Here is a 17,929-nt window from a genome sequence, read left to right as displayed (position 1 = left end):
CTTTGTAATTTTGGCAAGTTTTGCTAATTTCACATTTTACGAGATATATTTCTATTATGTCCAAACAAAGAATTCTTAACTGAGGAATCTGCAATGGACGAGAAGCACTTAAAGAAATGTTCAACATCCTTAGTCATCAGGGAAATGCAAATCAAAACAACCCTGAGATTCCACATCACACCCATCAGAACAGCTAAGATTAAAAACTCAGGTGTCAGTAGATGCTCTTGAGAATGTGGAGAAAGAGGAAAAACTCCACTGGTGGGATTGCAAGCTGGTACAATCACTTTTACAATCAATCTTGTAGCTCCTCAGAAAATTGGAAATAGTTCTACCTGAGGACCCAGATATACCACTCCTGGGCATATACTCAAAAGATGCTTTAGCACATAACAAGGACACATGCTCTACCAGGTTTATAGCAGCTTTATTTACAATAGCCAGAAGCTGCAAACAACACACATGTCCCTCAACAGAAGATGGATACAGAAAATGTGGTACGTTTATACAATGGAGTACTACTCAGCTATTACAACCAATGACTTCATGAAATTTGCAGGCAAATGGATGGAACTAGAAAATATCCTGAGCAAGGTAACACAGACACAAAAGAACACACATGGCATGTACTCACTGACAGGTAGATATTAGCCCAAAAGCTCAGAATACCCATGGCACAGCTCACGAACCATATGGAGCCTAAGGTGAAAGAGGACCCAAGTGTGGGTGCCTCAATCCTACATAGAAGGTGGACAAAATAATCATAGGAGAGAAAAGGAGGGAGGGATTGGGGAGGGAGAGAGGAAGGGGGAGGGACAAAAGGAGGGTGGGATCAGTTGTTGGAAGAAACAGGAGAGAAGTATGGATGATTAGGAAAGTGAATAGAAATATGTAGCAGAGGGGGATGGGAAACTGGGCTCACCACTAGAAAGTCCCAGATGCTCCCGGGGAGGTCTTTAATAACAAAGGGGAGAGAAAACCTGTAGAAACCACCTTCAGTAGATAGGCACAGTCCCCATTTGAGGGATGGGGCCACCCATACATCTCAAAATTGTTAACCCAGAAATGTTCCTGTCCAAAGGAAGGACAGGGACAAAAAAATGGAACAGAGTATACCTAATTTAAAGTTTTCTAGTATTTGTCTAACATTGTTTGTTGAATAACAACCTCAATAATTTTGGGTCTTTTATGTAAAGTATGCAGCTGAGATTATGTATTTGTGTCTCATGCATTTCTCATTCTTTATTATAAAATTTATTTCAACTTTTTTGACTTTAGCTCTGTTCTATTGTACTAATCATACTATTTACTCAACAATTCATTAAAGAGTATTAAATGCATATTACCAAATCTATTATCTTCCCAGTAATCAATATTTTTATCATTCATTAATTTTGATTGGCCATGTACTGGCACACATTACAAACACTGGGACAGAAGTGTCTGCATCCAAATACTTATGTAGGTGATTCATCTTGCCCTAAGAAGTAAAAAGATGTAGAAACCACATGAGCGTTACTGATACATGAGAATTTGCATGATCAGGGAAGGGAACATGTGAAATGATACAGTACCACTTCACAACCCTCTAGATGGCCAGGCTGTATAAATGTATAAACATATGAAAAGTCTACCATTTCCAGTATCTTCTGCTTCTTTAGAGGAAGGAATGGATGGTAATAAGAAAGACAAAGCAATTGAGGCTTCTATGTTCCTACATTGGAAGTCCTCTGTGTTCAGTCATGAAAGCACACACAGGGAGATCATGAATAGAGCTTTCTCTTAATGAGTATTTTCTTCTTCTCCCACCAGTTTTCTAATGGAATGCAGCCTTATCAGACACAGGAAAACCTTCAATGACAAAAATCTCTTCCATACCTGGGGTAAGGTAAGGATTTCTAGCCAGATCAAGGGAAGGTGATTTTAGTGAGTAGAATTCCAAATAATATGTATATTTGGTGTATCTTTTATTGTTTGTTTATTAGCTTATTATGCTGGTTAGTCTCCAAATATGCCTTTTCATGACATTTCATTAGTTTCTAAGAGGGAGCAGTGGCATTGCTGGAGTAAAGGCAGGGACCAATTTTATTATGTACAGTTGAGTAAATCTTATCTCTTCAGGGACATCTTTACATTCCTTTGTGCTCCATCCCACAACACAAAACTTGACTTGAGTGGAAGGGCTGTGCATGCATGCAAATAAATGCACTCAAGTGTGGTTTCTATAGTTAGGGAGTTAGGATGAAATCTCACTTCACAGTGCTCTGTGAACTGGGAGAACAGAAATAGTCGTGCTTGAATTTCTGCCTTCATATTGAGAATGATAAGAGTACAACATTCACACATGCGTGATGAAGTCATGAGGTATTTCATTACAAGGAACATTTAGAGAGTCTGATGAGAATCGTTAATTAAGATTCCTATCGTTACTATTGCATTTGCACTTTCACTGATTCATGTATTCAGGGATATAACCTTTCATCCGACATCAGAATAAATATGTGTATGATATATTAAAAATAAATTATGATATAGGACAGGATAATATACATGAACTAGGTTCCTGACAATCTCACTGTTCTGCTATCAATTTTTTCTCAAGTGAAACAGAAACGATTACCATACTCTTCTCTGTCCATATACATTCTTCTGGATCTCAGATAATGAATTTCGTCACCTGAGCCCATAGACCTCAGGTGTCATAACTACTTAAATTGTGATTTATTCAAATCGCCAAGCAAAACTCTTCCAAGACTCTTAATTTATGTCTTATGGGGTACAAATGGTACCAGAGATCACATTGCATGTAAAAAAATTAATGCATAGCAAAATCTTTGGAAAATTGACTTCTTTCTCAATGAAATTATCCACTGTGTTCACTTAACAGAAAGTGCTCGTTAGCAAAACTTAATGGACTCAGTAGCTCTGGGCTTATTTTACATATTCCTGTTTCTGATGCTCCAAACTTTTAGTTTTTGTAGACCTTGCTTCTGACTTTGCTGAAGTACTCTTCCCGTTGTCTAGGATTTACCATTGATTTCTCCATTGTATCACCCATCACTGTTCTGTGCCCAATCTCACCCCCTTCATAGACTTTGCTTTATGTATCATGCCTTACTTGAGTGCATATGTTAGATTGGATCCCCACTGATAGGTGCCCCATTAGCTAATGTAAAATTAACAATTCTCTGGTATTATTGCCTTTGTGATTAAGTATCATATATTAGAAATAGTAAACTATGTCTTTTTGTACTAGCCTTGTTTGGTGGCTCAGCATAGTGTCTAGTGCAGAGAAGGCATTTAACAAAGAATAGCTGGATGAACAAGTAAGTAATGTCACAATTATGATTTTGCTAATGGTTCAAATCACATTATTGATACCAGTGAAGTTACAGTAATAGCTAGCACTAATTTCTAGAAAAGCATCACCAGGAAATATGAAGAGCAGATAGGAAGAAAGTAAGTATAATAAATGCAACATATTTCAGAAAATGCATTTCAGAAAGAGTCAGAGATATGATTATGATTTCTCATCTCTAGGCTCTTAGGTCCTGGAATTTTTAAGAATTTTAATTATACATTTTGTCTTATTCAGTTTTCTCTAGCTGTGAGAAAACACCATGACCAAAGCAACTTACAAAAGAAAGCATTTAACTGAGTGCTTACAGTCCAGTGGACCAGAGTCCATGATTATCAAGGGGAGGGACTAGAACAAGCAGGTGTTACTCCACATTATGCTTCCTCCCGCAGGGTGTTAAGGTGCCACTGCACGCAAGTTGGGCAAGAATGGAGTAGGGTACAAAGTAGGATGCTGGCCTGGCTGTGAGTGCCACAGGACAAGGCCTTATCTGAGAATTTTAGTGTTATTAGTCTCTTAAATAGTGTTGAGGGGTTGAAGAGATGGTTTAGAGGTTAAGAGCACTGACTGCTCTTCCAGAGGTCTTGAGTTCAATTTCCAGCAGCCATCTGTAATGAGATCTTCTTCTGGTATGTCTAAAGATAGCTACAGTGTACTCATATAAATAAGCTAACTAGCTAATAATAATAAAAAACAATATTCAGTGAAAGAGCTTTCAGATGAAATTCAGGAAAAAAGCTTGTATTCTTTATTCTGGATGAACGAGGGCTATATAAACTTGGAGAGTGGAAAGAGGTTCATCTTAGGATGTAATTTCATTGGCTGAAGCTTAAGGTTCTGGGAATGCCTCGTTCATATGGAGAGGCATTCTACTAAGTTGAACCTGTAATTTCACTAAGAACTGTGTGACAACCCTCAGGTAGAACATGTGTGTGTCAGGGCCCAAAGATCAGGCAGAGAAAAAGAATCCCATTAAGAGTTCTCCATTGTGCTGAGCTCAGGATCCTGTCCAGCCATGGTAGACTACAACATTACTGAGTAAAATAAGTAACTTCATCAAAAGAAGTGAATTTCAGAACTTGGTAGGTGAATAAAAAATTACTAATCTTTTTTTTACAACTTATAACATAGAGTGTTGAGGAAAGACAGTGAAGAGAGCTATTAAGGGTAAGTCATTGGGGACACTGTTACTTTCTTCCTCATAAACTATATTGAGATGAATGAATATTTTAGAAGACGAGAAGACAAGAGATGTTGCAGCAAATTCCATCTGGAACCTTAGACCTTTCTACCCACACCCAGGTTAATGAAATAATGACTCAGAGACCTTCTTATATATGAATAAGTGCATAGGCCACAAGTTCTCGCTTGTTCCCCAACTAGTTTTTAACTTAATTATCCATTGTATAATATTTTAAGTCATACCACATGGCTGGTTTCCTTGTTCTCAGTTTTGTGTGACCATCTTTGCACCTGTTTCTTGTCCCAGAATTCCCCTCGCTATACCAGAATTTCCACCTCCCTATTTCCTGTCTAAGCTTATAGGCCAATAGCATTTTTTGGGGGGGGGGGCAGGTGATGTTCACATACAGTACAATAGATTCTCTCTACAGACGTAATTCATAGACTATAACAGCAGACTCCAGAAGGGGCTGGAGTTAGTGATGGTATTATAGAAATAGGATTAATCTGGGTTATATAATCAACCTGGAGCAGATAGTACTTGCTGATATGGAATATTGCTTACTTGAAATTACTTGTAAAAATTTTTTGAAAATAATAAGAAATATTAGTGTATCCTTAAGCAGAGTAATTTGAAATGATATCATGAGCAGGTCTGCACAGAGAGTAATCCTTGATGACTATTAAAACAATTTAGAGCACAACTCATTACACCATAATTACCTTGGTTGGGTAAGATCTGGAAATCTGTCGTTGTATCAGCTACAACCAGGCTATCCTGAGGCACACTTTGGAATCATTGTTCAGCTGTATGAATTATGTCATCTTCTGTTCCTTTAATTCCTCTGATTTTGGTTGTGAAACATGGCTTTTAAAATATGATGGCTTCCAGAATGTTTTCTTTGTCTTGAAATTTGACTCTGGTTTATATTTCTTTGTGATTTTTCCTTTATGGTCTCATTTTTCTGCTATAGTTTCATTGAAAAAAAAATGAAACTGAAATCTGTATTTTCCATCAATTTTTGGGAGTTTCCAGGAATTATTTCTCTAATGCATGATTTTTCCCTATTGAATTTCTGCTGCTTCCCCATCTAGACTACACATACATATGTATCTGTTACACATTTTGATATTGTCTCTGGCTCCCTGAGGCATGGTTCACTTATTTTCAGTCTTGTTTGTCTTGCTGCTTTAGATTGAGGGTGGACATTCATTTATAAATTCTTAAGTTCACTGTCTATTTTCTTATATAATCTAATTTTTTTCTGGTGAGACAATTCTAGGAAAGTACATATCACATTATTGCATGCTTATTGATGCAGATTTTCTACTTAGTATTTATTTGGGTCTTTTTATTTACTAGTATTTTCCATTTTCTTATTCACTATGAGCATAATTTACTCTTCTGAATATGCTTGCCTACATGAATTATTATGTTTTACTTTTCACTTTTGAGAAATCTCAGATTTGAATTTTATAAAAAATAAAATTTATAATGCCATGGAGAAAATAGAAAATATTTATCAGTGTACTATTTTTAATTGAGTCCTTCATACCCACCACCATCTATATCAATTATAACAGCCAACATTATAAAATAATGATTCCACATTAACCCTTAGAGTAAGCTGGTCTACTGAGCCATTGACACTTCATTGAATCAACTCTTTACATAAATAAATTTCTAACAGTATAGATAAGCAAACTAAATCTCAAAGATCAAGTTTTATATAAAAGCTCGAAAACATGACAAAAGGCAGAACACAGAAGTTGGAACAAGGATTATTAGGCACTAAGCCAGGCAGACACCTTCAGGGATAAACTGGTATTTTAATGTCAAAATGTTCCCTTCTTTCCTTTCATCTATTATGTCACTGTGTATCTGAGTATGCCTCACACACTCATGGCTACCACTTTAATGTCCTAAATATCTGCACCATGGCCTCAAACTGAGCTTGCCCATGCACATACTTCCTTCTTTCTTTATTTTTATTTTTGAGATTATAATTAAATTATAACATTTCTACTTCTTAACTGAGCATGCTCAAGTGTATACTCCTTAACTGAACATACCTAGAAATTGTCCAGCACATATATAGGTATGTGTAGGCTCCCTGCATAGTCCTCATGTTTTCTTTGTTTGATAAGAACATTGTTTGGGAAATAACTCCCATGTTACACTTGTCTGTAGCAAGTAATAAATCCTTTATACTCTACTGATCTCCTGACTGTGTTCTCTTTCACAAAATCTATGTCGATTGCATTTGTTGCAAGTTTTCAACCCCAAGGACATATGTGCCTTATCTAGAGACAAATATCTGTCTTCATACCTGAGTCTAGGCTAAGTTTGTCTATCCATCCATCCATCCATCCATCCATCCATATATCCATATATACATACATACATACATACTTACATGCATCCATTTATACAAACATACATACATACATGCACACATGTTTATGATGTTATATAGGTATGTATATATAATTTAAGACAGTATTTATTTGACTAATATCTTTCCCATTTCTTTTTGCAAAATCAAGTATTCTAATATATGGAATCTGGCCCAAGTCATAAGTACACTTATTCGATTCTCAACCAATAGCAATTTTCTTTCTATTCTAATCAATACATTACTCCTTGGAGGGTAGAAGAACACATTAGAATAACGCTCAGTCAAGGTAAGTATTTAGTTCAGAATACCAAACACCTTGTCATATTGAAAAAAAATCCTTTATGATACTTTACCCTGGGGGGGGGTAGTTGTGTTACAGAATTGGGTACTAGTGTGAATGACAATCCAGGAGTATGAACTCTGTGAAAGAATCGAGCATATGAGATGTCAGCCTGCCCTTATGCTGCTTTCCTCATCTCAAGAGTTTACCATTTTCTGTTCTGAAATCAATAATGTGATTTTTTTCCCTGTGGCTGTGTGTACCTATTTCAGAATGACAGGTATTGCATTACATTGTTCAAAATCAATACTATGATTTTGTTTTTTCATTAAGATGTGATATGTCTAAATATTTTCAAAGCAGTAATGACAGAAGGGGAGATGACATAGATAGCGGCCAGAAATTTGATAATTGGTGTAACTACAGAACATGGTTTTTCTCAGTTTTGACACATGTTATTCCTCTATCTTTCATATACCTCATTAGAATTTCTTTGAAATACACAGAAAAGTTGAAAACAAATCAGGGCAGCTGATCTTTTTGTCATTAAGTTGTCAAACATAGTAAGATTTATCGAGAGGGCATCGGTGCAAACGGAGTCACCATGAATTTTGCAAGGTTTATTGCATTACTTTCTTTGAAAGTCACATTTCTACCAATATACATTGAGCAATTTAGAAACTTCTGGTTCTAAATTACTCACAAATATATATATATGCTTAACCTGTAAGCCTATAAACTTGACTTTTCCTTTGAGAAAAGAAAGTTTTCACTCCCTTTCTTTAATAATTTCTAGAAATATCTACTTCCAGTGATGATTTCATAGCAAACTGCAAAAAGCAATCTGTAAATTCCAGTTTTTTCTTTCTTTCTTTACAAATCAATAGTTGTTCCACTATCTGCATGAAATTCCAGAAGATAAAAGCCTCTCATTTCTTATTTTTGCTCTCCTATCTTTCCAGTCTCAGCAAGAGCAAACAGTGTGAACCTGCCCCTTAGGTTGTCTATGTTATTGGGGTGAGGTTCCAGGTCATTTCTTTATCTGTAGCAATTGCACAGCAAGAGACCCAGGAGCTGGGTGCTGGTCACATGCTAGTCTGAGCAAGGAGACTTAACTCTTACTTCAAAAGAATAAGTCTTTAAGCATTAATGTAGTCCCTTGCTGTGGGGGTGCTTGTGTCCTGTTAGAAGTTGTGAATTTCTTTCCTCACTTTGAGTCTGCAGTGTGTGTTGTCATTTTTACTGAAGATGCAAAAAGAGGACTCAGACTTTTTGACTTAAAAAAGGATGAAGGGCTCATGAAGCCTAACCAACGTTCCAAGAGCAACCTTGGGTTTTTGCTTTCTTGTATGTATTTTGATGGAGCTTCAGAATGAAACAAAGATTATTAACAGCATTGGCAAATGTCTAATATTTTTGTTGAGAAGCAAAATAGAATTAATACTAAAAATATAACTTGAGTTTGTATATATGGCTGAAATGACCCTTTTGTTTTCATTGTTATATCATTTTTCTTGTATACACAGGCATATATATGTATAAATATGCAATGTTCACTTATGTGTTTGGCTTCAGAAGTTACTTTTCACGCAATAACAATAACTAAGCAGAAACACCTTCAAATGTATACATCAGAAAGGGAAATCTTTGAAGTGAGAAAAGCAACTCTGAAGCTAGAAAACTATAGTTAATGAAAATGGAAATTAAGGTTTTTTTAATTATGTAAACATAATGGAGAAAACTAATCACTCGTATTTATATATAAAGAGAAATGTCAAAGGAAGCTGGAAAGTTTGCTGAGGCAAGCTACCGAAAATAGAGTTAAGGGCCTGTGAAGTATGGCTCAAAAGAGAAGGGGGCGCTGTAATGGGGGGAGGGGAGGACTTGATGAGGGTGTATGGGGAGGAGAGAAGGGGCTGAAATTTAGTTGTAAAGAAGATAAACAAATAAACTTTAAAAAGGAAAAATTAAAAAGCTGAGCACTCAGCTGTTTTTCCCCTTAATCCCCTGCTGCTATCAGCAGCAGTGAAATTACCAGAAGTCAGAGGCTTTTGGCCACAGAATAGCAAGAGAGAGTTAAAATTTCAGAGGCCGTCAGTTTCTGGTCCTCAAAACTGTAAGAATGAGTTACAAGTCCAGAGAACATGAGTCTTTGACCTTTATCTATTGCTGTCTCCTGCCTCAGCAGTACCTGTGAAGGCCAGGGAAGCAGTGAGTGCTGTGGACAAATTGATGGTGGGGGAAGCCACATGAAAGCTCCTTCATTAGTCTGACTAGTGTCCAGCTTGTAATAGAAGACTAGGACAGTCATAAGGCTACTGATGTGTGTGTCCATTCCATTGAGTATGAGTTCCTTGATAGCTACCAGAGGCTGGTTTACTTTCTAATTCAGCAGTTCAGAACTTAAAGTTTAGTAAGCAGTAAAAAACTAAGTCACCTACCATACTTCACTCTGGAAAGCAACAATTACAATATCTTATCACTCATCAGAAAGAAACAAACCACAATGGAAAGGATAGGAATCTACTTTGAGCCTGTAGAATAGGAAGTGTATTGGGCTTTTGTTGTTGGTGGTGGTGTGGTGAGACAAAAACCTGATGAAAAGCAGCTTAAGATGGAAGGGTTCATTTGGCTCACAGTTTGCAAGTACAATTCTTCCTGGCAACAAAGTCGGAACAGCTGGTACCTAGTCAGGAACTTAGCCACCTTCTTCTTCATCGTCGTCGTCGTCGTCGTCCTCCTCCTCCTCCTTCTTCCTCTTCTTCCTCTTCTTCTTCCTCTTCTTCTTCCTCCTCTTCCTCCTCCTCTTCCTCCTCCTCTTCCTCTTCCTCTTCCTCTTCTTCCTCTTCTTCTTCCGCTTCTGCTTCTGCTTCTGCTTCTGCTTCTCCTCCTTCTTCTCCTCCACCTCCTCCTCCTCCTTCTTCTCCTTCTTCTCTTCCTCTTCCTTTTTCTTTCTCCTTCTTCCTCCTCCCCCTTCTCCTTCCTCTACTTCCCCCACTCCTTCTTGTCCTTCTCATCCTCCTCTCTTCCTCCTCTTCTACCTTCTGTCCTATACCCAGCTTATAAATGGTGCTGCCCACATTTAGGATGATGGCTCTTTTTTCCTCCAATGACCAAATAATCTAAAAGCTTCCCCTAGACATATTTTGAGGTGATTCTATATCCTGATGGGTTGACAATGGTAATTATAAAAAGAAATACTCTTATAGCCATGCTGGGTATATATAGTCTAGTATAGAACAGTGTAGTACTGTGAGTAAAGAGAGTAGAAATTTACCACCAAGGCAGTGAGAGCAGAAGTGAAGACATTGTGGGTTTGCGGTATGGACTTCCCATTGGATTGAAAAGTTCTCTCAAGTTATGCTTTTCTGACAACCAAAAATTTGAGTGCAGGGGAAAGAATGTTGCCTCCTGGAACCACATTCTGTATCTTATCACTTTCACTTCTTCTTTTCCTTAAACATTTTTCATACATTTTTCTTCATTCCATGTGTCAAAACTTTTACACAATTAAAAAAATTAGTTAAAATTCCCTTGGTGCTCTGTAGAGATAGCGAACCAAAGTATAGAGAAAAAAATGAATCGAATGTAATCACAACCTTTTAGAAAGACAAAATAACTCAATAGTAGGTAGAAAGAAAGTGCAAATGTTTAAAGACACACTAGGTTGGAAAAATGTAAAATTATTGAATAAAGCAAAAAACTGCTTGGTATAAAGAAAAACTAACCCTGTCTCTGGCACTTATATTGCTTTTATTGTTGTTATTGTTGTTGTTCTGGTAAAGGTTTATAAGAATCTTCATTCACGCGTGTGAATTTTCATGCTATTATGGTTTCAAAAAGTGATTAAACAAGTTTTAAAGTTTTGTTTTGTTTCTATGGCTCTCTTTGATAAGAAGTTAAATGTAAGAGCCTGGAATCAGGCACAGGAATCATTAACTCTTGGGAAGGTTTTCACCACTTCAGTATTTGTCTCTTCTGTGCCTCAGTTTCAGTTGCCCAAAATAAAAGAACAAATCTGATAACCTGGGATCCCTTAATAGAAATAAATAGGTCCAAACATGCAGGGTATTTATACACTCATTCAAAACACTGGTAACTCAGTGCAGCATGGGGATTTGTCTTCAAGATAGGAATTCATAACTAGAGCAGACAGCTGACAAACAGGTACATATGACAGGATGAGGGAGACCTCCCTCTTCGGTATTTACAGAGCTCTCGGGTGTCATCAAGTCACTAAATACCAGTGACTGTGCTGACATCATTCAAGATAGTCAGCTGTCTGTATGAATATGATTTCTAGCTTTGGGAATGTAATGAATGTCGTAGTAAGATCTAAATTAGGTTCTGCTCATCATTCTGATATTTATGATAAAACTTGTTTTGTTTTCTTTGTTTTTAAGGCTAATAACCTATTTTTCAAATAATTCTAATTTTCAATTTTGGTCTTGTTTTTCATCTTTTGAAAATTTCCCCAAGTATTAACATTTTAATAAAAATTATTTTTGTGACTTGAAACATCTCAATGCAAGTTGACTGTCAGGTATTTTAGACTAAATACCAATGTTCAGGTTAAAGTTCTCTATGCGGCATTTCTCTCCTTATTCATTTTGAGACCAAATGTCTTGAAAGTTACTGTAAAAACCAAGTTACTATTTTCCTTTAAAAGAGACTTTTAAAAGGTGGATTTGTTAACAGCGGAAGGGTTAACAAACTAAAGAGCAGAGGCACTAAAAGGAGATTTATTTACTAATTCTGTGACCCAGTGAAACTTAATTAAAGTTTAGTTCTTTGTAACAAAATAAAGATCACAGTGCTTCTACACTTTGAAAGGATCTTTACTGTTAAAGGGTATTTTCAACTATTATTTATTGGATACTTTGTAATTTGAGAGAGAGGACAGAGGGCGAGGATCTCATTCTGGAATTTCAAGGGGACTTTGGTTTGGAAGAAAAAGTTTTGTAGTTTTCTTTGTTGTTGTTGCTTTTTGTTTGTTTGTCTGTTTTGTTTTGTTTGTTTCCTTATCCTTGGTTACATAATTGGTGATTGTAAAGTCAAACAGAAACTTTGTCACTTATCAGCATAAATGCAATAAAGCGTTCCATATCGTCACGAGTTATTACCAGGCTTTTTCATCACTAACTTAAAAGAAATCGAAATTCTTCTTTGTAGAATGTTAGCCACAAGACATATTATATCTGAGAGTTGATGTGTGTGGTTTTTCTTGAGTATTTACTTTGTGCTTATTTTTATGTTAATAGGTGACCCTTGTGATTGCATTAGGGAAAAGCTGGACGAAGCTGAGAAGGAGGGCAGCCTTATAGGAAGATCAGCAGTCTCAACTAAACTGGATCTCAGAGATTGCTCAGACACTGAGCCACCAAACAGGCAATATACACCAGCTGATATGAGACCCCCAACACCTATGCAACAGAGGACTGGCGGGGGTCTTTACTCAGTGAGAAAAGATGCACCTAACCTTCAAGAGACTTGAGGTCCCAGGGAGTGGGGAGGCCTGCTGGGGTGGGGGAGGTGGGGGTTTGGAGGGGAGTGGGGGAATGGAGACGGCCTCATGGACATGGGGAGGGGGATGGCAGGGTGGCAGGGGAGGAGTAAGGGATATGGAACAATCAGAGGGTGGACTTAGAGGGGCATAAAGACTGGACTGTAAAAAAAGATTAAAGAATAAAAAAAGGCGGCAATGGGGGGAGGGTTGGGAGGGGAACACCCATAAGGAAGGGGAGGGGGGAGGGGGATGTTTGCCCGGAAACCGGGAAAGGGAATAACACTCGAAATGTATATAAGAAATACTCAAGTTAATAAAAAAAAAAAAAGAATAAAAAAAAACCCACAAAACTTATTTATTATTTAAGGTCAAGTAAAAAGCAACAAACAAACACAACGTAAAGGACCAATAACAAAACCAAAAGCAAAGTTACAGATAACTGTCTCCCTGCTTCCACTGGAAATCATTACTTCTAGTTCTTGACTGAAATATGGCCCCTTTTTACTAATTTGCATATTTGTCCCCTTAAAACGTACATTGTTTGGGATCCCATGCCCTATAGGAAGGAGACTTTTGTATTTTTCTATTTTAATTTTATTTTTCTTGGATATTTTATGTATTTACATTTCAAATGCTATCCCCTTTCCCCTCCCCCTCCCCCTGCTTCCACCCACCCACTGCAACCTCAATGCCCTGGCATTCCCTACACTGGGGAAACGAGTCTTCACAGGAAAATGTCATCCTCTGCTATGTATGTGGCCTGGAATCATGGGTCCCTTCACGAGTACTCACTGTTTAGTGGTCTAGTCCCTGGGAGCTCTGATGGGGTCTGCTTGGTTGATTTTGTTGTTCTTCCTCTGGTGTTGCCCCTAACCCTTCATCTCCTTCAGTCTTTTCTCTACTACTCCAATGGAGTCCCTTTGTTCAGTCCAACAGTTAGCTGCAACCATCCTCATCTGTATCAGTAGGGCTCTGGCAGAGCCTGTCAGGAGACAGCCATATCTGGCTCTTGTCAGCAAGCACTTCTGGGCATCAGCAATAGTGACTGGGTTTGGTGGCTGCATATGGGATAGATCCTCAGGTGGGGCAGTCTCTGGATGACCTTTTCTTTAGTCCTTGCTTCACTCTTTGTCTCTGTATTGCCTCCCGTGAGTATTTTGTACTCCCTTCTAAGAAGGAATGAAGCATCCATATTTTGGTCTTCTGTTTTCTTGAGCTTCATATGATCTGTGAATTTTTTCTTAGGTATTCCAAGCTTTTGGGCTAATATTCACTTATCAGTGGGTGCATACCATGTGTGTTTTTTCATGACTGGGTTACTTCACTCAGGATTATATTTTCTAGTTTCAATCCATTTGCCTAAGGATTTCAAAAAGTCATTGATTTTAATAGCCGAGTAATACTCCATTGCATAGATATACCACATTTTATGTATCCATTCCTCTGTTGAAGGACATCTGGATTATTTTTAGCTCCTGGCTATTATAAATAAGGCTGCTATGAACATAGTGGAGCATGTGTTTTGTTATATGTTGGAGCATCTTTTGGGTATATGCCCAGGAGTGGTATAGCTAGGTCCTCAGGTAGTATTATGTCCAACTTTATGAGGAACCACCAGATTGATTTCCACAATGGTTGTACCAGCTTGCAATCCCACCTTGGAGGAGTGTTCCTCTTTCTCCACATCCTCACCAGCATCTACTGTCCCCTGAGGTTTTGACCTTAGCCATTCTGACCAGTGTGAGGTGGAATCTCAGGATTGCTTCGATTTGCATTTCCCTGATGACTAAGGATGTTGAACATTTCTTTAGGTGTTTTTCAGCCATTTGGTATTCCTCAGTTGAGAATTCTTTGTGTAGCTCTGTACCCCATTTTTAATAGGGTTATTTGGCTCTCTGGAGTCTAACTTCTTGAGTTCTTTGTATATATTAGATATTAGCCCTCTATTAGATGTAGGATTCTAAAGATGTTTTCCCAATCTGTTGGTTGCCATTTTGTCCTATTGACAGTGTCCTTTGCTGAGACTGTTAACAGGTAGTAAGTAAAAGTCAGAGACTAGTGCTGTAAAATGACACTGAGGGTCTCACAACCATTGTGTAAAATAGTAGTCCTGAGGAGGGAGCATTAACTGAAGGAGGAGTGTGAGACTGTGAAGCCTCAAGCCGAAGGGAGGATTGATGTTGATGATGCAATCAGAAAAAAACCATGAATAGTTTTCTAAAATTGTTACAAATAACCTCATGTCTAAGAATTTGTTGTTAAGATGAAACATGTTAGTACTATGCTGTTCATGGCTGAGCAGTGATGGAAGCATGAACCTCGTTCTTAGAGAGAAACTGACGCATCCCATGGATTGAAAGACTTTAGTGGAGAATTTAAGCCTGGGGAGATGAAGAGATAGTTGTGCTTAGTGGGAGAATTTTGAAGTCTTTCCTTTTGGTGTTTTTATTGTTTTAGGAAAATAAGATTCAAGGCAGCCACATTTTGAATAAATAGTCTTACTTCTAAATCAGGACTTGGCCCAAGTCAATAATAATAAATGTCAAGAATAATAAATGTTATAGAATAATATCTATCAATAATAGATGATTATTTTATAATTTTTAAAATTCCCTTCTTAAAATATCCCTGTCAGTTTTGCAAAGCTTCAATTTCATAGGCTGTACCAAGTTCTCCTCAACTCTGTTTGACTCTGTAATTCAGACCCTCACAGTCATCTTTTCTGTTTGTGATGCTAAACACTCCTCTCTGCTCACATATGGCACTTATGATGTGAATGTTCTTATCAGGCTTTAAGTTCTCATTTGTCTCTCTGAGTAAATTAGCAAAGACATCTCATTACTGTCTTCTAGGTCAGAAGATTTGCCAATGGATATGACAGAGTTTCACAAAACAATGTGAAACTCACTTTATACTTCAAACAGCAACAAAAGTATTTACTGAACATTTTTCACCGCAAATGTGGATTTGTTCTTCTTATTTATGTTTCTGTGGTTCTTTTGTACAACACAGATAAATGTTATTTTATTTGCTCAAGAAAAAGAAAACATGGAACTGGAGTAAAAGTTGCTTAAAGGAAACTCTAGCAAACTCTTTTTCTGGTGTTATCTTAGCGTCCTGTGTACAGATACTAATTTTAGCACCAGCTCTGGCATAAAATGTGGAGTGCATTATCAGGGAGGAAATAAAAGGGTTTTTTTGGATTTATTAGCTTTCTCTGCAGGTTCCAGCAAATAAACAAAAATCCATCTATTTCAGCATCCCATGCAAAGTAGATGTAAGATTTTCCATTGCTGCAGACTGTTTCTGAGAGTCTAACTACTGCAGCTGTGTTGTTAGAGCAACATCTATGCGAGCATCGTAAAACAGAAACAGTCTTTTGTGTGTTGAGAAGCTGCCACTGGCTGCTAAGGTGAGGTAGGGATGGCTAGCTATCCTGATAATGGCAGGCCTATAATCACCATATGAACACTCAACCCAAAGGTACGATTTTTGTATGCTGTACATATTTCTTCCATCTGAATGACCATATTGTCATCTGTGTGGAATCTAGAAATTTCTGAGTTCTCTTGTAACAAAGCATTATAGAATTCACTATGAGCCCACATGATTTCCAACACTAAAATAAAAAAGTTATTTGTGAGTTTTATGTATCCAAAGGACTGATAATCAGAACACAAAGAAACCATTTAATTATAGCACAGGTTTTTGTGCCTGCTATATAGCAGAACATAATGAAAAAATTCTTCCTTGAACTTTTCTGCCATAAGAAATTGAATCTAGGACTGATACATTTTATAAATCCTTAAATTCTTTGTTTCTCAGAAAATTGGAATTTTAAAAATGTTGCTGGTTTGTACTATCATTTGAACATGAATTTTGCATTGGACTTTAGTATCTCTCTGAAAGTTTTAAGGATTGTTAAGCTGTTTTGTAATGACTTAATGTTTTATTTTGCCTGTGTCAAAAATGTTTTTTGGATACTCGTTTTTCTCTTACATGTATACCCTGTAATAACTCATATTGGTGGTGGAAATCATGTTTTTTCCCCAGGGAGCGGTGTCTGAGTGCTTTCCTCTCCTTGTGGGAAACACCAGAAGAGAAACTCCTATACTGCTGACATAGGCCAGTGTGATAGAATCTGTACTTTTGGCTGTCTTTCCTGGGACTGCTGTGGAGTGATCCTTTTCCTCTAATATAACACTATATATGCTTATGGTAGCTTTTTCTATTACTTTTTCTGTATTGGATGTGGTAATGGCATATTAAGTTCTTAATAATTCTAAGGTGGGTCTATTAAACATATATGATGAACCAATCAAAATACTTAGAGCAAGTTCTACAAGGAAGAACATAGAAAGCATGCAGTTTCCTGGGGCACAGAATTTTTCTCAGGAATGTACGTACTATACACTGACTCAGAGAATAGTCCTTGTAAGAATGGATAAGGATGTTAATGAATACACATAAACATGAAGACATTAGTTCAGGAACAAGGAAGTCATCAGTGTAGATGCCAAAACCTCATGTAGTAAGAAAATAGAAAAGCTTGGTTAAGAGTCAACTAGATCTTGTGCCAATAAAATTAACTTTCTTCTTATGGTGATGGTTATGCATGACAGAAAAAAGATATTGTTGGTGTAGACTGAGACAAAAACTTGTACTAGGTGTTTAAGACACAGTGGGCTAATCACAGCTATCATGGAGATGCATTTAATTATGAGCTCATGAGTTTAAAAATCTTCTGGGGAATATAAAGCATAAGAGAAAAATTTCAGAGAGTTATGATCTGTCCTTTTTTCTGCATGTTTGAGGAAATAAAACTGAAACTGTGTGCTTTATGATCTTGAAATGAAATAAAGGAAGAAAGACTTGAGCTCTTCGGAGCCATTTCCTGTACAAGTCGATGGTCATCTCCTTCATTGTACCAGTGCCACTTTTGCATCCTTTGGGACTTCAGCATGTTGGATATCTGATTATTGTCACTTTGTGATGAAACCATTATTGGGGAAATTGATCTTCTGACTTAGTTTTGTTTCCCAGTTGTGAACATATACACAAATGAGACTCATTCTTGAAATATGTAAAAGATGGGATTCAATAATTGACAATTCAATGCTATACATAGTGGTCAGTGTACAATTATTTATGTATCCGTTTCCTTACTCATGAAAGCATTAAGTATTTTGTTATTGTTTTACTTT

This window comes from Rattus norvegicus, chromosome 14 (genome assembly GCF_036323735.1).
Source record: "Rattus norvegicus strain BN/NHsdMcwi chromosome 14, GRCr8, whole genome shotgun sequence".
NCBI lineage: Eukaryota > Metazoa > Chordata > Mammalia > Rodentia > Muridae > Rattus > Rattus norvegicus.
Note: the sequence above shows the minus strand (reverse complement) of the source record.